At 41.5% G+C, this 21,612-nt stretch overlaps 1 long non-coding RNA gene across 2 annotated transcripts in view; it reads right to left on the minus strand.

The window, feature by feature from the left end:
* Positions 1 to 12,652: 12,652 nt before the first annotated feature.
* The window catches only part of LOC123811843, a 56,232-nt gene continuing 47,272 nt past the window's right edge, over positions 12,653 to 21,612 (minus strand). Inside the window, exons 3-5 of one of the 2 annotated variants that reach the window (XR_006784446.1) lie at positions 19,220 to 19,334; positions 14,637 to 14,893; positions 12,653 to 12,998 (exon numbers count right to left, since the gene is read on the minus strand). This is a non-coding gene — a long non-coding RNA (uncharacterized LOC123811843). Of the gene's footprint in view, positions 12,999 to 14,636; positions 14,894 to 19,219; positions 19,335 to 19,766; positions 20,197 to 21,612 lie in introns of those variants that run through there. The other variant, XR_006784447.1, reaches the window with a different exon arrangement.

The following is a 21,612-nucleotide window of genomic DNA, read 5'->3' on the forward strand; positions in this document are numbered from 1 at the left end:
AACACACTAAGGTACATCATAATTACATTACCCAAGATTAAAGATAAAGAGCGAATCTTAAAAGCAGTAAGAGAAAAGAAGACAGTTGCCTACAAAGGAATTCCCATAAGACTATCACCTGATTTCTCAAAAGAAACCTTACAGGTAAGAAGGGCCTGGAAAGAGGTATTGAAGGTCATGAAAAGCAAGGACCTACATCTAAGATTACTCTATCCAGCAAAGCTATCATTTAGAATGGAAGGGCAGATAAAGTGCTTCCCAGATAAGGTAAAGTTAAAGGAGTACATCATCTCCAAGCCCTTCGAAATGTTAAAGGGACTTAGCTAAGAAAAAGAAGATCAAAGCTATGAACAGTAAAAGACAATAAACTCACAACACTCAACAACTGATACTTAAAAAAAAAAGCTAAGCAAACAACTAGAACAGGGATGATTCACAGAAATGGAGATCTCATGGAGGGTTATCAGCAGGGAAGGGGGAGGGGAAAGAATAGGGGAAGAGGTACAGGAAATAAGAAGCATAATTGATAGATACAAAATAGACAAGGGAAGGTCAAACCAAAGAACTTATATGTACAACACATGGATGTGAACTAAGGAGGGAGAATGCTGGAGAGTGAGAGGGTATGGGGCGGAGGGGGATAAAGAGAAAAAAATGGGACAACTTTAAAAGCATAATCAATAAAATATACTTTAAAAAGCAAAAAAAAAAAATTATCTGTATCAACAGCTATCCCTCTAAAATATTGAATCTAACAATGTATTAGAAAGCCTTTTCTCCACACCTTTACTCAGTACTGTTACTGGGGATCCTTAATTTTTTCATCTGTGTCAATCAAATAAACAAAAAAGACATCTTGTTTAAATTCATATTATATTTACATTAATTACTTACAAGATTAACTATTGCATTATTGCTAGTTTGTATATTCCCCAAAATAAATAAGGACTTAATTGTATACTGTTCAGATTATCACTCACCTGCCAGAGTTGTTTTATTTTATTAGAGACATTAGCCATTTGTCTATAACACACAAAAAAATACTTTCCCCAGGTTAATTGTGCTCTATCTTTTAAACTTATGGTACTTTTGCCATACAAAAGTTTTATGTTTTAGCCAATTTTAGCAAATTAATCAATCTGTTTTGCTTTATATCATCTTTTTCTCAAGCTTCAAAGAATTTTTATACTACAAAATTGTTAAGATAGTCATCATTTTCTTCTGATATTTTAATTTTCTTTTTTACATATTTAAATATTTTATTTGTCTGTAATCTTTCTCAAAGGAGTTGGAGGGGAAATCCAACTTCATAATTCCACATGCCTGGTCTCAAGATCTGCCCAACACTCTAATGAGTAATCCATCTCTTCCCAGCTAACTTGAAATGACACCTCCATCACATGTTCCTGTCCTTTCTTATCTTTCTCCATGACCTGTCTCTTTCTGTACTAGCACCACATCCTCTGACATGTTGTACAATCTTGTAGGGCAAGTCTTTCCTTACCACTCTTCTTTTTAAGTTTAAAAGCTAAACTTTAAAATTATGTCATGTCACAATTGAAAATTAATTATGCAGAAACTTTAAGATTTTCATACATTGTATTATAATAAGGCTTCCCAGAAATATTATTTAGAACAGGAGTCAGCAAACATTTTTCTATGAAGAGCCGCATAGGGAATATGTTCTCTGTTACAACTACTCAACTCTAGTACTGAAGTATGAAAGCAGCCATAGATAGTAGGAAAATTAGAGGGCATGGCTACATCTGTAAAAACTTCCTTTAGAAAAAATAGGCAGAGGTACAGTGGCATATTACTCAGTCACAAAAAAGGAATGAATACTGAAACATGATACAACATAGATGAAACTTGAAAACATTACGGGAAGTGAAAAAAGACACAAAAGGTTATATATTATATGATTCCATTTATCTGAAATATCTGGAATGGGTATCCATACAGACAAAAATCAGATTGATGGTTGTCAGGTGTTGGGGGGAGGAAAATAGGGAGTAATTAATAGGTATGGTGTGGGGGGTTTTGGGTTAATAAAATAGTTTATAAATTAGAGAAACATAGTGATTGCACATCATTGTGAGTGGACTAAATGCCTCTAAATTGTACACTTTAAAATGGTTAATTTTATGTTATGTGAATTTTACCTACATTAAGAAAAACATAAGTGAAATAAGCCAGGAGGTGAAAAATAAAAACTATATCTCACCTATAAGCAAAATCTAATCAACAGAATAAAAAGGAAAGTAAAATGTAACCAGAGACATTGAAATAAAGAACGAACTGACAGTAACCAGAGGGGAGTGGGGAGAGGGATAATGGGGGAAAATAGGGGAAGAGTTGTCAAGGAACATGTATAAAGGGCAGATGGACAAAGCCAAAGAGGGTAGGATTGAGGGTGGGAGATGGGGATGGGTGATGCCAGGATGGGGGAGTGATGGGGGAAAATGGAGACAACTGTACTTGAACAACAATTTTTTTAGAAAAAAGAGAAAAAAATTAAAAATTAACACTTTTGTCTCCCAGAAAAAAGTAAAGTTGTGTATATAAAGAAAAAAGAAAAGCATTAGACACTAAAAAATCTCCTCTCCTAGATCAATGTTTGAGCATCTGTGTGAAGGGAAGAGGGCTAGAGACTTAGGCAGATGCCTCTCTTGCTTGGTGCTAAGCGGAAACTTGCTGGGGCCAAGTGCTGAGAAGTCTCTGTGAAGGCTGGGAAGACTCCCTGAGCAGACCTTGAGGTAATTAAAGAAACAAGGGTGAAAAGCAGCATGTCCTTAATAGAAGCAACAATGAGTGCATGGGCCCTATGGGTCATCATTAAAACTTGTGCTCAAGTGGAATCTGGGCTACACATTAGGATCCCCTGGGACCTTTTAAAAATCCTGATGCCAGCTTCCATTCCAAGAAATTCTGTCTTAATCGGTATAAAGTGTGACCTAGGCATCAGGATTTTTAAAATGTAACTGGATAATTCTAGTGTGTGCTCACATTACAGAATCACTGGCCTACAGAGAAGGTTATGGGGCTCCCTGACTTCTTCCCTGGGCTAGACAAGTCAGTGGCAATCACACCAGAGGCTCTTATCCTGACTGTGCACAGGAATGCCCATGGGGAACATTAAACATTACTAACACCCAGTCCCCTCTCCAGACTTTCTAATCTAGGGTGTAGCCTGGACACAGAGACTTGTGAAAGTTTCCCAGGTAATCCAAAGGGAAGCCCAGTGAGGAACTGTACACTAAACACTGTGTCCTATATGTCTCTGAATATATGAAACAATTGAAGCTCTTTTAAAAGACAGAGAGAAGGAGAATGGAGCAGGAGGAGTGACCTCAGTGGTGATCCCACACCTGCTGATTGAGGAAAGAGGCCTGGTAATCATGGAGCCTACCAAGGTCCCAAGTTTATTCTTATCAGTACAGTTTGGGACACTCTACACTAAAAATAGGTTACATGTAAAAAGCAAACATTTGTGTGTGCATGTGCATGTGTATGAGAGAGAGAAGAGAAAAAGAGAGAGAGAGAGAGAGAGGAGCTGCTCTTTGTTCATACCTAGGGGCCTGGAGTGACAAGGGAAGCATAAGGTGTGAACTCTGGCCTCCAGAGAGGGCCATCCCTGGTACAACAAAATACAAACTCAAACTCATGTTCATCCTACATGTTGCAACTGCCACAGTATCTTCACAAACTTTGTCTTCTGTGAACAGTTAAGCTGGAAAAGCTCTTTCTATTTAAGAGCTCAGAGCATTTTATAGGCTGTCATTCACTGCCATGGTCAGTGGGCCAACCAGAATTACACCCATATAGCTTGCCAGCCAGACCAGTACTCCTTCCATAAAATATTGATGTTTGGAGCCACAGTCATGCCGTGGACTAGCCTTCACTGCCACTGAATGATTTGCAATAGTTGCAAGTGATTTGCAATGGACAGCAAAGAGAAACCAACAGGGGAAAAAAAGTATGTAAGAGTATGTCCTTGAGAGCCATGGTCTTCAGTGATGAGTCAAGAGCCAGGACTAAGGCGGCAGAGGCACCTGCTTCCCCCACCAGATGTTAGGAGTTTCTGACATCTCCTGATCCCAGGACAACACAGGGCCCAGTGGGGCAAAGGACCATATTTGTGGTGGAGCCTTTCCATCCAGCCGGAAGTAAAAATGAGAGAGAGTGATGATGAGATATGACCCAAGGATCAGTAGTCCACAGCTTATCCTTCCCTCTGAATGCCCCTCCCCCAGTGTTCATTTACTCAAACATAATGTAACTGTGCACTCTGAGCCAGGGGTCCAGTGCAGAGCCCATTGTCTGAGGCCTTATCACTCAAAGTCTTGCTGCATCACCTTTGAGCTGTCAAAAAAGCTGGATCTCAGTCCCCACCCTGGATTCACTGAACCAGAATCTTCATCTTCATGATTCTAGAATCTTCCATTTCACATGATTCCAGGCAATTTGAATGCACATATGAGTTTGGGAAGTGCTGATTTAGATGCTCATTTCTATGAAATGAGTCAGACCATGGGCTCCAAAGAAATATAATGAAATATAATTTGGGTTCATTTCCCTTGACTTCTATGAGAGTTGGCATTGGAGAAAATAACTCCTCACCTATTAGATTTCAAAGGGATCTGAGAATTCACCTAATTCTACTGCCTCATATTGCAGATGATGAAAGCAAAACCCAGAGATGTAACATGATTTCAAAGGAAAGAAGCAAGGACCAGAATCTAGAAATTTACTCTCAAGTTCAATGTGCCCATCACAGGGCTGAGGAAAGCCAGTTGAAGTGTCCATGAATGAGAAGGTGACAGAAATGAAACAGGGAGGATGAGCAGCCACACCACTGCAGATTCTGAGGAGTCCCTCAAAAATGTTACAGGGCAGACCATTTATGCAGCCCACTATCAAGTCTTCCCTTTTAGACTCTCAGTTGATCCATGTGGAGAAATGCTGATTGGCTTTGTCTTCCCAACATGAAAGTGCTTTTATTTTAAGAGTGATATTCCAGTTTGTGAGACCTACCAAGGTGGTACAGGAAGATGGCCACGGGGTATCAGCCTGTCTGCATTTGTCCAGCTGTTTCTGAGATAAGTAACCCCTGCATCCAAGATGTCCCCAAAGTCTTCATAAAGTTTATCCAGAGGTCCTCAAAACCCTTGATCAGATCACTGAAAACTAAGCAATACACTCTATTAGGATGTGCATACATTATAGCACCCTCTGTGGAGACAGGCTACCCAAATGAGCTACCCCACCAAAAGTTGTCCTTAAATCCAAGCTAGTGAACAAAGATTTTCAAGGAAGGTGACAGCTCCCTCACTCCTCCTCTCATTTTAACTGTTCTGCCCTGGACTGCTCTAAAACTGAAACTGAAGTTGACTTGAAAGTTTTCCTGCCCCAAGAACCAGCCCATTTTCTCAAAAAAACAGAGAGATTAAAAATGAATATGCATAGCCCTGGCTGGTGTAGCTCAGTGGATTGAGCACGGGCCTGCAAACCAAAGGATTGTGGTTCAATTCCCAGTCAGGCAGGGCACATATCAGGGTTGCAGGACAGTTCCCAGCAGGGGTCGAGCAAGAGTCAACCACACATTAATGTTTCCCTCTTGCCTTCCCTTCCCCCTCTCCTTCCTTTCCCTTCCCTTCTAAAAATGAATAAATAAAATCTTTTTTAAAAATGAACATGCATAGCCCCTACACCTGGTAGCACTGAGAAGAGCTTTCTGAGCAGAGAGAGCTGGAGACTGTCAGGTCTGAGCCAGGGATGTGTGATAGGCCTGTTGCCTCCTTTTCTTTCCACCCTAGTAATAAACAATCAATTTGAAAGAGCTGACAGAGACAAGAGTGAAAAGTGAGGATGACACATTTATGAGAAGGATTTTTCCTGGGCTCCCTAAGAACTGTGTCTTGAGTATTTCAGTAACATTAAAAGGAGAAGGGAACCCCTGTTTCATGTTACATGACCACAGCTTGGATATATGATTAAATGGATCACACCCTATCAAGAACAACAACAACAAAAATCATTGAAAAGAATGGCTTTGCAAATTAACCAGAATTTTGTATTATTTCTAATTAAGAAATAGAGACAGACATCAAATCTCCAGAAGATAGAAATACTTTGTTTCCAGTTGAGTTCTCCCTTAATTTTTTTTATTTTTCAATTACAGTTAACATACAATATTATGTTAGTTTCAAGTGTACAATGTAGTGATTAGATATTTATATATCTAGTTGAGTTCTCATAAAAAGCTCCTGAATGTGGTTTCAGACATTGGAACAGAGTATCTTTATGATGGATTTTAACTATAGTTGGTATACAGTATTTCATTGGTTATAGTAGTTTCAGTTGTAGAATATACATGATTTGACACTTTTATACCTTATGATGAATTCTGTTAATCCTTTCCCTAAGAGTTGATATTTTGGAATCACAACTTATTAATTTACTCCATGCTTCCCAACTGTGATGACTTAAGTAGAAACAGTGTTTGCCATCTCCATGAGCTAGTGTTTCCACTGAAGCAAATGGAGTTAAGGATTTGTTACTCGATCTCATACCAAAGACTTTCCAACAGGCATGCACAGAATCATTGATCAATGTGCCCTCTCCTTGTTTGTATTGCAACACTGTTCAATTTACACCAATTAAAGAATGCTTGATTTGGGTATTGAAGAATAATTAAGGGATGCAAATCCCCCAAGGGCTTCTAGAAATGACATCTGACTAGAATGAGTGATTAAGGCATGAAGACAGTATTAGTATTTGAATAGTTTGACTGATATACAAAATCATTACAATGTCTCTCCAGGAAGTGACCTTAGGTCAATGTATGTACTTGCCTGGTCACCCTAAACAAATTTGACAAGTCTAATTTCAAGTAATTGCTCAGAGTTTATTGGCCGCCTCTGTCCCCACAAGGGCAGCTATCTGGACTACATCTTGTAATTGAGATACATCTTTAAACTCTATGTGTCAACCCAATGTGCAAATATGCTGTCAAAAAAAAGTGAAGCATTGGTGACACTCTGGTGAATCATTTTCCAGTCACATTTCAACATGAAAACTTTCTGTAGCTATTTTATTCAACTCATCAGCTAATCGCACTTCACCCCCTATAGGAAAGATTGACTTTGCTGGCTGCATCAGACTCTAGAGTTCATCTGAAGACCATCTCAAAGTGTAAGGGGGTGTAGGCTGAGAGACCCCAGAGCTCCCCACAAGACTAGCTTGGGGGCTGGGCAAAGCAGCAGAGTTATTTTTGCATATCAATAACAGCAGACTTGTTTCCTAGCCTGTGTGGAGCCAGGAAGATGTGCATGACTTTAACCCATGATGTAACTGAAAGGTAGCTCCCCAGGTGACAGTGCCTGTGCTAGAGTTTGGAGATGGTTTGCTCCACACCAGGAGGCCATTCCTGCCCGGACTAACTATGGCAGCCAAGGCAGGCAGAAAAATGCAGGAGTGATGGCAGGTGTAGCCGATTGTGGGTGCAGTCAGAAATGTGGTTACAGAGGACGTTCCAGGCTGTGATTTAAATTATTAGTGGGCCGCCACCAGGGACAGGAGACAATGCTGGGACAATGTGAGACCATGCCAGAAGAAAAGAAGTGAAAGGACTCTCACTGGTGGGCCATGAAAAAGTGCCACATGGTTTTGAATTAAGAACTGAAGACCTCAGGCTGCACAGCTGATGGTGCTGAAGACTGCAGGAGACCTGTCCAGCTGAGCATGGATTTCTGGGAGGAACTGGGAGTCTAGCTGAGCTACAGACTTCTATTTCTTTTCCTGAGATGCAGTACCCCTGACTGACCTGGTTTAGCAAGGGGAGGCAGGACTCTGTGTGTGTTTGTGGGTGTTTTAGAGACTTTGAGAATTAATGGCGACATTTCGCCATTACTCTAAACCTGTATAACTTTTAAATAAATAGTTCTCCTTCACCAAACTCTAGCATTGAAAGCCCCAATTCCTAACACCTGGAGGCAAGCCAGAAGAGCCATAGTTTGGGAGGGGCGTTGTTTCGGTAACAGTATCTGGGACCCTCCCCAACATGTTGATTGGTAACACTGTGATCCCTGGATCAGCAGCATCAGCATCCCCTGAGAACTTGTTAGAAATGCAAAGCTGTGGGCCCAACCCCAAGCCTACTGCATCTCTGGGGGTGAGTGCCTGCAATTAACGTTTTTTAAAGTCCTCTCAGTGATCTAAACCCACTCAATTTTAGGAAGAATCTATCTAGACCCATTGACTCACTTTATTGATGATGGAGGCCCAGAAAGTTAGGTAATTTGCTTAAAGCCACACACACAGTTCAAATGAGGATAGGGGCTAGAACTAATCATACTGTGCTCAACATATTTAATTCCTGACTTTTGTTATTCAGTTCAAAACATTTTGGGGCCCTGCTTGTGTGTCAGTATGCACATATACATGTTTGTGTGCATGTGTGTATGCATGTATGTGTGTGCAGCCCTCAGCTTCTCCCTGAGAACATGTGCAGAATATTTCCTGGCAGATAGCTGAATCTTCTCTTCCTCCTGGACACCAGAGTCAGGCACAGCCATCGGACTGACTAGTTTTTAGGGGAAGCATCGCATGGTCCAGATATTTTATTGCCAGTGTGAGAGCCTTCAGAGGGACCTTCTTCTGCCTACTCAGACATGAATGCACAGTAGAGAGCAACCCTCCCTTGCCCTGGGTTTCTGACCAATCATAATGACAAAGGCCCTACTGTCCTCACTGGGTGTGCAGTGAGAACAACAGGCAAGAATATCAAGCTGCTACTATTTGGGAGGTGTTAGCATTCTATAACCCAGTATATCACAGGACCTTTTAGGACTTCTGGACAGTCCCTTTTCACTGTTAAAACTGAGTGTGATGTATAAAACAGAGTTTTCCCCATTTAAAATATAACTGAACATAATGAGATTTCCAAGAGAACATAAGAATGCAAACCAAATTTGAGTTACTAACCAAACAACAGATTTTGGATTTAATTTTCTGTTTTTACAGCTCACTGACAGTTTGCCGCTTAATTCCAGCTGACCACCCTGAAATCACAAGGAGCCTAGATGCCCAACTGGAAAGAATGAATAGAGTCAAAACTGAAAAATAAGGGAGGGCTCATCTGCAGGTGACACAAGCTGGTGATCCCAGTGCCACACAGAGCAGCTCAGCCAGACAGCTAAAGTATAAGAAAGGGTTTCTTTCCAACTTGCCCTGGGACCCAACAAAGGATAAAGCCTATTCCCATTGCTTGCTCCCCTCCCTCCCCACTCCTTGTTCTTTTCTTCCCAAGTGCCCACCACCCAGGTGAGGCTGTACACCCAGCACTCCCGGTCCCTCTTCTGTTTTCTCCCTGGCCCCTCTCTTTGTATTAACGATGAGCCTAACAGCTATTTCATTCCAGGCTCCCTTTGCTGGGCAGAGGGTAAAAATGTGCCTCTGAATGGGGAGGAGTAGACAGGGTGGATTAATGGCCACGGGAGAAGGGTGATACAGCCCCAGTACAACAAAATGAGGGTGACCCAGACAAAACAAAGCATCACAATAGATCATTTCTGAAAAGTCATCTGGGCTGCTTTGAAACCCAGGACTGTGTGTTCCAGGACAGTTTCACAGCCACAGGCTTTCAAGAGACATGAATGGAAAAGGAACAGTAACTCTTTTTCATACCTTTTTCCAGGGGTCTTGTCGATAAGAGAAGGATTTACCATGGCATTCCCATACTTGTATGTGAGAAATTAGAAATTTTCCCTTAAAAAGAAATTGCCTTTTAAACTGTCATAAATTGTGGTGACTTTATAGATTTACCTAAATTCCTTCTGCTTATATAACCTTTTAAAATATGCATAAACACACATGCACACACACAAACATTTCCATCTTCTCCACTTTTCTCAGCAATATTTTATTTAGAAAACTTCCAAAGAAAGAGATATTTCATCTTTAAGCTTGATATAGGGCTTAGTTTTTGTACTCCACAGTTTCTTCATTTTACCACATTTTATCATAAACCAGACTTTTTTCTGACTAAAAAGACCTGTTAATATTAAAAGGAAATATTAATCACCATATATTTGGAAAGGGGGCAAGTATTGGACCAAGCTGGTGAAAAATCGGAAGCAAAACAAAATAGGACATTCACTTATTCATCTGTCGACTCAACAGGCACTTGACCAAGCGGCTGCTCCTAAGACTAGCCCTGATCACATGCTATTTGGAATGGTCTACTAAAAACAGACAAGTTTTTCTAGAAAAGAGATGAATGAAGTGCCCCCAACTAGAATGGCCTTGCCAGTATTTCAGCAGTGGACAGCATATCTCTGGCTTCCTCTTTTTCTAAAGCTGTAATATTTGGCCATTTTAAATCTCATTAACCTTCCCTGTCAGTTTCAACTGGACAGAAATGGAGACCCAGAACGTGGAGCTCCCATGGCCACAACCGGGAGAAGTCAGGCTTTGGCTGTAGGCCAGTACCTTTAATGGGACTCCCCAGGCCTCTTTCAGGCACTCTTTTTTGGAGCAGAGTAAAAAAGCACACACAAGAAAACCATAGGAAATCTAGCCGTGGGTGACCCTACTCTCCCCTCTTCCCTTCTACTGCCCTGGGGAGAGCCTGGCTCCCAGGCTGACTCCAGGGAGCAGCTGTGCTGATGGGCGGCCATTCTCCAGGGGCAATCAAGCATGCCCTGATTCCCAGGGAATCCTTTGGGATGAGATCCAACCTTCGGGGTGAGAGATGGGCAGGAAGGGCAGAGAGAAGAAAAGAAAAAAGCAGATTTTCATCCTCAGCGTGTCTGTAAGGCAAAACTGGGGCACACTAACCATTTCCTGATGTGCAAAAGCTGAAACTTAGACTCCTTGTTAGATTCCTTAGATATGCAAAAAATTAACCCAACAAAAGGGAGTCTAACAATACACTCACTCAACTCAGACTATTTCAAACCTCTATTATCTCTTCTTCTCTGTTAAAAAAAAACAGAGAGAAATATCCTAGTTCTGAAGAGTGTTAAAAACCTCAGAAATTTGCAGTGTATGTGTATCAAGTTCACACATTGTACATCTAAATTTTCACAGTGTTATATGTGAATTACATCTCAATAAAGCTGAGGGAAAATAAAACCTTAGACAGAAAGCCCAATAATAACTACACTGACATCTCTAAGTCTGAAAACTGTATTGTTTCCATCCTGAAATAACTTGCTTGTTAATAATTACTTCAAAAGGAGCCAGGATATTGCTCTGTAAGACACAAAATCTGACTTACAAAAATTAATATATGAAGGAAAGTGTGGCTCTTAAATATGGACTTCATTTGCTTCAGAAAATAATAGGTTGCTTTAGTGGTTTGGGAAGTTTTATAAATTAAAATATTTCCATTTCCTTCTTCACTATCTCTAAACCAGAGGTAGAAATTCCAAAGGCCAGCCTCCTTAGAGGCTTGCCCAAACCCTGTCACAACTCCCACAACCCACAGAAATGACAGCGTTTTGTGTGTCTGGGGAGACCCCTTTTCAACAGCCTCACCCACAATCGAAAACTCCAAGTGTTGACTGGATGACGTCACTGCTAACTCTCAACCAACATTTCCCAACCTGCTTGGAACTGGACAGCATCCTGCTGGTACCTAAGAAAACCTCTTCCAACTTAACTCTTAAAACTACTGACTTACACTTATTATTTTTAACTGAATTCAAATATTATGTGATTAGAGAAATTCTTCTGTGACTTTTTAATACTCTTTCCCAACTCCTACTGCCAGGACTACTGTAGTCTATGAAAACTGTAGAAACTGTTACCTTTTCACAGTTCTTTCTCCATAAAGCAGTAAAAGTGATCTTAAACAATACTCAAGTGAATTATACACACACACAACGCCTCGTTAATCTTCAATAGGTTCCTAGGGCACTGAAAGTAAAAACAACAAGACCAGCCTCCCACCAACCACATTGCCAGTCTCCTATTGTGCCTCCCTTTGCTCTTCATTCTTATCTTCAGTTCCGTGTGCTCATGAAGTTCTCCCTTGTCCCAGGGCCTTTGTATATGCTCCCCTTTGCTCAGAATGGATGCCCCAATCTATGCACACCTGGCTCCTTGTCTTCCTTAAGAGTTCGGCTGAAATACCACCTTCACATAGAGGCTTCTCCTTCCCCTAACCCCTATCTAAAGTAGCTTTCTCTGGTTCATCTATTTCTATTCCAGCCCCAAGTTTATGCTCTTCACAACACATACTCCAATCTGTAGGTGTTTTAAATACATCTATCTACTTGCTTTTGTCTCTCTCCCCTACTAGAATGTAGGCTTCAGGAGAATAGGGCTATGACTCTTTAGTTTACCATCACTAGCAACTTTCACACTGCTTAGAGTTGGTGCTCAATAAAAAATGTGTGGAAGACCCTGGCCATGTGGCTGCTCAGTTGGTTGGAGTGTTATCCCATATACCAAAAGGTTGTGGGTTCAGTCACTGGACAGGACATGTGCCTGGGTTGTGGGTTCGATCTCTGTTGGGGCACATACAGGAACCAATGGATCAATATTTGTCTCTCACATCGATGTTTCTCTCTCTTTGTCCCTCCCTACTTCCCTTCCTCTCCCTCTAACAATCAATAAGCATATCCTTGGATGAGGATTTTTTTAATGTGTGAAAGGAAGAAAAGTAGGAAAGAATGAAGGAATACTGACTTGATATTGACTTGAAACCAGTGCTCTACTTCCCAATTCAGGAATGTTCTGTATTATTCAGGATAAGAACCTCCACTCTTCTATTAAACAGATCCCAAAATACAGTGGCTCAAAAAATTGAATTTCTTTCTTTTATACAACACTCTGGAGTTGCACATTCCAGGCTACTATGTCCAGTAGCACACAGTGAAGAAGAGGCGCAGATTCTCCCTCTGTGGTTGCTCCTCTATTCTCCTGGGTGGTGCTCATCTGCTTGGTTTAATGGAGTTACCAGCACATCCAGGTTCCACCCCATAGGAAGTCTAGGAAGAGGGGTTTCCAGTTAGGATAAGAAATAGAAGTTGCACATATCACTCTGCTCACATTTCATAGGCAGTACTTTAGTCTATGTTCTGAAAGGACGGTTGAGAAGTAGTCTCTAGCTAATTGGCTTCATGTCCAGAGAACAAATGAAAATTGATTTGGGGAAAACTGGCCACCTGCCACGTGTTTCTAGACACCTCTCTTAGTAGACAATTTTCTGAGACCTGTCCCAGGGTAGGGGAGCCTGTGTGGAGACTCTGTCTTTCATGGAAAGAGGAAGACCTCTCACCTAGGATCCCCACCATCCTGCAGAGCTCATGGAGGCTAGAGGGGGATGGCAGGGCCTCAGGGGACAGTCACTGCAGCCAACCTGAGCACCAAGACACCAACATGCCCAGTCCTTCCTGTTGGCTGTGAAGCACAGAAACACTCAGATGCATTTTTGGTTTTGCATCTAAACTTTCATGTTCAGTTTTTCTCTCACTGTGTAAGAAGAACATGCAAAAAGCAATTTCCAGAGTGCCTGCTGCTCTAACGTGAAGTGAGGAAATAGACAGGCAGATCTCTTTGGTGTCCTCAACACAATCCCAGGTTAGCAACTGAATTGATTGCTTCATAAGTATTTGTCCAGTCTCATTGGCTGGATTGCAAGCTCCCTGAAAGTAGTAAATACCATGTTGTGTCCCCACAGCTCATAACATCTGATACAGTGTCATAACATGATATCCATTCAACTAACACTCCACTGAGTTATTGAAATGGAGATATCAGTAGCTTAAAGCTAGAACTACATGACCCTGAAAAATAAATTAATTCAGTTGATTAGTCCCAAACATTGATTGGGTCAGGATTTCTTTTTTAAATAGTAAAAAAAAATCTGCTTATGTGAACTGAATGACTAACTTACTATTCCTATGTAGAAGAAGCTGAAAGTGTTGCCTAAAATTACACACTGGAACTTCTGGTAACTCAGGATGCTGCCTTCTGGGTGGTGTGTGCTCCATGCCACAAACGCCTGAATGACTGAAACTGAAATCAATCCAGATTCTGTGTTTGGAGTTCCAGCACTTTGTGGACTGGCACATGTGCCTGACAAAAATCTGGGGAATGCTTAGCCTTCCATTCCTCTGAGACTTTTACCATTTACCAAGAAAAGCTAAATAGCTCATTCATGTTTCACCCGCTGTTCTTCCAGGCTGGTTTCCTGAGGATATTTCTTAGCCAGACTGGTGTTTTCTTTTTTTTTTAATAGGCTGCTAGAAACTTAGAGTTGTAAACTTAAACTTACACTGAATGATTCCTGAGTGCATTATTAAATAAAGACTATTATCCTTATTTATTTATTACAGAGAAAAAATGTACATATGAACAGTATCTACTCAGGGGCTTTTGTTGCCAAATTTCCCTGGAGTATGACTGAAATCCACATGTATCTCTCAGTGCTGTTTCTGAGGGGAGCTAACTAATAAATGCCATCAGGTAACAAAACTGTTACATGTTGTTTTTTTCTGCATCACTATCATCATAAAGAGAATGGGGAACTTTATATTTTGAAGGCTTTTTGCAGAGGAAACCCTAGCATGGACTTAACATATACTGAAGTCTCTAGGGGGGAAATCTTGGAGTGGGCTACATACCTTGAACAGAGGAGCAAAGCCTCTTGACCGGATGGCATCCATCAGCGGCTCCCAGAAAGAAAGTGATAAGTATATAAACCACCCACAAATGGGGTGCACTCCAGGCCATGAAGAGGAGCTGCTGTGAGCTGCAAAGCTCAGAACGCAGATTCACTCCAAACCTAAGCAATAAGCTTAAAAGCAGGCAAGGAAAATACTTGCTTTGGCTTAATTGACAGTCCAGGCAGTGTGCAAGAGTCCAAGAATCTATGAAAGTTCTTTAGAAAGCAAAAAGGAGCCGGTCAACAGAGGTGGCTTGACAATGCTTCCCCCAAAGATAAAGCCCCCTGACTACATCCAAAATGTTCATGGTGCTAAAGGACAAAAGTTAGATGAATTTTTTTAACTTCTGGATTTTATGTTCCCTATAGTCAATATGCATTTTTTTATAATTAGGAAAATAAAAAAATTTAAATTTAACCTTTAGAAAAAAAGGTAAAGCCCCCCTCCTTCAAGCTGATGAAGCTAACTAAGGCTTCTGAGAGGATTCCTGAATGGACTTTGTCATGGAGGAATAAAATGGGGTCTGGAGACATACAAGTGGTCCTGTGAGCACAGAGCAAGGGCAGAAGGCAGAGCTGGATGGGAAGAGTCTCAGAGACCACACTGAGGTGCTGGGACACCTTCTTGTAGGCTGCTGGCAGCTTGATGAACTGGTCTATGAATGAGCAGTTCTTTGTTGCCCCTCCCCCCCCCCCCACTATATTAAGTGCTGAGAGTTAGCCAGTCATCACAGAACACAATTGCTGCCTTCGGAGAACCTGCAAGAGAGGTGCCCTTGCTTTATGATATATAATGATAGTGAATCGCACAGCTTACCAAGAAGTAATTGAGTCACAGGGAGCAATGCAACCTGAAGCCTCATGACATTTATTCCAAAACCATACAGGTGACTACAAGCAGTATTGTGATAAAATGAGCCATGGAAAAAAATTGCATTTTTCCCTGGCATTACCTTCTGACCTACCAAGGCAGTCTGGGTCCCAGAAGGAAACGGAGGACCCACTCACACAGGGGATCGGGGAGATTAACAAAGGGTCTCTGTCCAGAGGTGTAGTTAAGAGTTAAGAAAACCAAAACTGTGCTGAGCAGTTACCACCCCTAGGCTTGAAGCAACACTGGGGAGGGGTGATTCACACTGACAGGAAAGCAACTGAGTCACCCTCGGGTGGCAGAAGGTACTGGAGCAGCAGCACCCTGACTTCACTGTCCTGCACCTCATCTTCTGGCTCCCTATCTAGCCAGACCCTGAAGGCAGGACAGAAGACATTGATGCCACCTATATTGACCTACCTCCCCAGGGTTCTCCACATAGCAGGGTGCAAAAGGAGAGAGAGGGGTCCAAGGGGCAAATGAAAAATGTCAAGCCCATGCACTGTATATTTTATTCTTAAACATTCATTTCTTATTGTCTATCTGCCCCTACTAGAACATAAGCTCATAGAAGATAGTACTAAGCTAGTCTGTTCCCTGCTGGGTCACTAGTATCTTCACATGATAAGCACTCAGAGAGCATCTGTGGAAGGACTAAATAGGAGGGAAAAAGAAAAACATTTGTCCATTATTTAACACTAAGTAATCAATAAGACAAGCAGCACTTCATATAAGGTAAAAATGGCCCTTAATGGGATGTTTCCCTATAGTAAACTCTTTCTTATTTTGACCATTCTGCCCAAAACTAAGAGACTAAGAGTCATATATATATACATATATATATATATATGTGTGTGTGTGTGTGTATATATATATATATATATATATATATAGAGAGAGAGAGAGAGAGAGAGAGAGAGAGAGGGAAGAAAAGGGTCACATATACATACACATATATACATACATACACATATATGTGTATGTATATGTATATGTGTGTGTGTATGTGTGTATATATATATATATATATACCCTCCATACTTTCAGCAAATCATATACCCTTTATACTTTTGAAGAAAAGTATGCTTTTGTAGGAAAAATTATATTTATACTTTATTGGAAGTGAAGAAAATTTTGGAAGGCAGAATGAAAAATTTTAAATTGCCTTATAAAATATCTCCCTAGGTCTAGGAATGAGAAAATAGTGGCCAGGATTATTAAAGAAATGTTATTAAACAGTGGAAAGATATGCGGTTGTAGGTTTCTAGACCACAGGAGGTTTTAGAGACCAACGTTGTCTGGATTTGATGACAGGTAATAACATTAACTAATTAGAAAACTAATCACATTTGGAGCCATGAAAACTGAGATCATGATAAGCATAATCAAATCCCTGACTTCAGGGCTTCAAGAATCAGAGGATAAGTTTTCTCCCCTAGCAAAGCTTGACCAGATGCCTTTTGGAGTCCTCTGTCTAAATAGTTTGGAAGCTACAAATATGAGTCAGAACCAGCATTTGGCATTTCAGTGCCCCATGGCTGGACTGGCACTAACCAAGGGCACCATAGAAATGCTGTGTGTGTTCCCACTGGCTCAAGATGAGCCTGGCCCACCCAGTCATCAGGAGCTCCATCTAGATGAGTGCTGGCTCTCCACCATCTCTTCCCCTAAAAGCCTACACCTGTACACACTTTGCCCCATCACTGGTTGCATCATTTTGGGGGCAAATTCCAACCCTTTAAAGCCTCAATTTCTTCTTCTACAAAGTAGAGATGAAAACATCAGCCCCGTTTGTCTCAGAAAATTGATGTGAGAATCCATGGGAGTAGAGTGTATTTTGCATGTTATAAACTGCTTGAATACAAGAAGTACTGCTAGTACTAAGCCAATGACAGGCTCAACTACCTTTGATATGAATACCTCCATCATCACAAAGATGGAGAATCATTAAAATAAAGAAGCTGGCCACCCTCTAGTGGTCAGTAAGGCCTCCTATAGTTCCCCTCTTCCCTCTTACTCTCACTGGCCTCTGGGAGGAAAGGGAAGAAGCCAACCTTCAAGGCATGCTCAACCCTTTAAGCAGACAACAGAGCAGTGGACTGTGCTTTAACATCCTGGTCACTCTTCACATTCCTTAAGCCCACGTAAAACTTCAAAAGAAATAAAATCCTAAATCTCAACACTGTCTTTCAGTCACTGGGAAAATTATCTACCTGTATTTTCTCTCCCTTACCAATTCACTCACCCTCAGCTAGAGCTATTGTTTGAGTTAAACCTCAATTTCAGAAACTAAGCAATCACTTAAGAAACAGAAAAACATTAAGAGATCCCAATTTCAATTAACTCTACCATTGATTTTTGTGTAATTCCAGGGAAGGCATTATTCTTTGGGTAAAGTGGGGGCAAGGAACTCAAAGATTAATGAAGGTTCTGATGAGAGTGGTGGGCAAGGACTGAGATATTTGCAGTCAGTCCTATTCCTCAGACCCTACTAAAAAGCAAAAACATTAGAAAATGACCTGGAAGAGAAACTTGCTGAACTGCCCATGATCATGGAGAGTCTGCCATCCAGGGTGGAGACCTTTGGTTAATATTGTTTCCTTGTACTTTTCCATTTTGATGGAATTTGTATATTTGATGTTTTTCCCAACTGTGTGATTTGCTTAACTGGTCAGTAAAATGTATATCTGAACTTGTCTTTTGTTTAAGCTGCCATTGTTTCATTATTGTTGAATACACACTGATCATAACAAGAGATCACTGAGTTAGCACATGCACACAGGCCTGCACACACACATGCTCCATAAATACTATAGAGGAAACCGCTGATACAGATGTAACTTGTAATGCATTGTGTCATTAAATGTCTATTGCAAGGAGAAAGTCTGTGAAAAAAGATTTAAAACAATAGGCAGTACACAGCATTCATCTCTATCCCTTAGAAATATAACTTCAGCACAATGAATGAAGGGAAGGAGCTCATTGGAATCCATCTCCTCTAAGCAGTAGAGTGAAACACTGAGAACCCTTTCCTTGGAGGTGCAAGGAAGAGTAGGGCCCACTGCTGTGATGACTATGAGGAGTAGGAGAACCATTGTCATCAGTGGGAAAACTATTCATTAGAATTGAGTCAAGGAAATAAAGTATCTGTATAAATGATGTAATTTGGAGCTTTCTTTAAAAGGTTTATTCCAACTATACTTGACTTTCTGATAGGGAGTTTGATCCTGTAATACAATCCAACAATTTTGTAAAGCCCTTACTGGGGTGGAGCAGAAGGTTCCCTTCTGTAGGGATCAGTGATGAGACTTCCAAGGAAACACAAGGGGAATGAGTTGAAGCAAACATCCCTATCCAAAATAAAATGCAAAAAGTAAGGCTATTTTGCAAAAAATATCCACCCACTATAGAAGTAGACTTTTTGCTCATTGCTCTTGTCAAAAGGAAAGTGTCAATTTGTTTGTGGTGATATAGCTCTTTCACAGTAATGTGTCCGCTGACTTCTAATAAACAATGGTGTTGGTGGGGAAGCCTGACCAGGGTCTCTGGGCCCATGCACAGAGTGACCCTAACACACATGTGGATCATGTGTTGTGTGCCAGTCCAAGGCCTTTACCCTCCTCCCACAATCCTGTGAAGCAGGCTCCCTTTTACAGATAATGCAGAGATACCTGAAGTGACTTGCCCAAGATCACCCAGTTATTAGGTGCTAGAGAGGCACTCAAAACCAGACAGCCCACTCTGAGATACCCAGTAACTGCTGCTGCTCACGGGAACTGCGTTTATCTGAAAGAAAGTCAGAAAAGTGGTGAGCTTTCAAAAAGGCAGGAAGTGGTTTGGCTTAATTATAGTCTTTTCCAAAATAAACACCAGTTGGCTCAGTCCTCCCCTCCAACACAGCAGAGTTCAGCCTCTCCATGAGCACAGAGAAGCAAACACCCTCCCTCTCCCCATCCTCCCTGAATCTTCAACCTGAATCCTCCTTCACAGGTCCCAGCCCTGGGACTGAAGGGGTACACTTCACAGATTGTGAGAATGAGGAAGGAGCAGTCACAGAGGCTGGCTCTGAGATCCTGGAAATTGACCTCCAGCGGCTCCACCCCCCACCCCCACCCCAAGCCCTGTGAGTGGAAGGCAAGCCAGACCCAGGGCAGCTCATCAAAGAACACTTCTCTGTCTTCTACCCATCCTAATACAAATCTCAGTCCACAACTCAGGTAGATTAAAAATACAAAATTGTATAATTTATTATAATTTCTACTTAGAAGCTTTATTCTTCAAGGGTGGCAGAAACTCAGTCTTGGGGGTCTTGCCTTCCCCTAAATCATGGCTAAGTTCTGGGGATCTTCAGTTGTAAGACTTGGTAGGGGACAGGCCATCAGTGCTTGAGGTCATGTGTCTAATCAGTCAAGGTCTGAGATATTATTCAATCCTGCCACTTGGTCTTCAGGCATCAGTTTGCTGAAGCTGTACCGGACATGCTCTTGTTTCACCTTTATGGTCCTTTTCCAGGTGTCACGAGAACAAGGACAGACCTGACTGGTGTGGCTCAATGGGTTGGACATCATCCCAAAAGTCAAAAGGTTGCCAGTTCAATTCCTGGTCAAAGTACATGCCTCAGTTGTGGGCCAGATCCTTGGCTAGGGACCTGAGAGAGGAAATCAATCAATGTTTCTCTTGCACATTGACACTTCTCTCCTTCCCTTTCTCCCTCCTTTGCCCTCTCTCTAAAATACATAAATACAATCTCTCTAGTAAAATAAATACAATCTTTTTAAAAAAGAGAGAGAACAAAGACCAATCTTTCTCATTCTACACCCTTACCATCATGACTAAAATGTCCCCACAGACTTGTTTTCTCAAGTCTTTAGCTGGGCCCTAAGGCCTTTCTGTTCCCCTAAGTTCCAAAGCTATAGAAATCAAAGCAAGATACTGAGTAGGCCTTACACTTGGCCAAATATCACAGAAACCCAACAACAGAGGCTTGACCAAATACAAATGTATTATGGGACACAACAAAAAAATCTGGCACAGTGCTGAAAGATGCAATCAAGGAACCAGGCACTTTCAATCCTCTGCCATGCCACTATTCAGCAATGGCAGCTGTGCCCCAGGCATTGCATGCTTTCTGAGCAAGAAAAAGCTAGATATGAAAGAAGTGTCTTCAAGAGGCCATGGCCTAACTTTCACAGGTCAGTGCTGGAGGCATATGCTCACTCCAATTTGTAAGGGGGTCTGGAAAGGTGATCTTTTAGCTTTCTAGCCCCCATTGCAAGTAATTGCCAATTACAAAGGAGTTAAAGAGGGGATTGAGGTGTCAACCTAAAGTATCTGCCACAACCAGGGGAAGACTCATTTATCACTGTCACTTCCTTCACCCAAAGCAATGAGTAGGCATTGGCCTATTTGCTTGAATGAGGTCAAGGTGAAAAGAGAAACTAGACATTAAATGTTGCATAATATTTCATTAAATATTTTCCCACCCAGGTTTGAGAACATCTGGATGTAGGTAGAGAGCCCAGAGGAAGTTCAAATGTTATTAGCACTTCAGCATAAACCAGATTCGGCAAACTAGACACTTAAGACCTTCAGTTCAAACCCCTACCACTCACAGGCTGCATGGCCAACAGCAAGAGCTGCTGTCCTTCCATCCCTACCCTGCCTTAGCCCAAGAAACCTAGAAGGCACTCAGTGAATAGATGGGTCAAAAAAAACCCTCAAAACCCAAACTGCCCATGTTTGTGAACTGTGGAGGCTGGTCCAGAATGTGGAAAAGCCTCATTTCCTAACATATATGGCATTAAAAGACCCCATCACTGAAGGAGAACCTACAGAAGCTGAGCTATGTCATGCCAACTGTGTGTTACTGAGCTCCTTCAGGGAGCCCAGAAGCCTCAGCTTCAGGTTTGGTCCATCTGCAGTGGTTCAAAGAACCCCTCCCCTCTCCTACAGCTTTAAAATTATTTGTCTACCACATGCTAGAACAGAAGGTCTGAACTGCCTGAGTCAGAACATTAGGTCTGCTACTCTACAGTGATAGGAAAGTTACTTTGAACTGAACCTT

This window comes from Phyllostomus hastatus, unplaced genomic scaffold (genome assembly GCF_019186645.2).
Source record: "Phyllostomus hastatus isolate PE091 unplaced genomic scaffold, TTU_PhHast_1.1 phas_scaffold_78, whole genome shotgun sequence".
Lineage (NCBI taxonomy): Eukaryota > Metazoa > Chordata > Mammalia > Chiroptera > Phyllostomidae > Phyllostomus > Phyllostomus hastatus.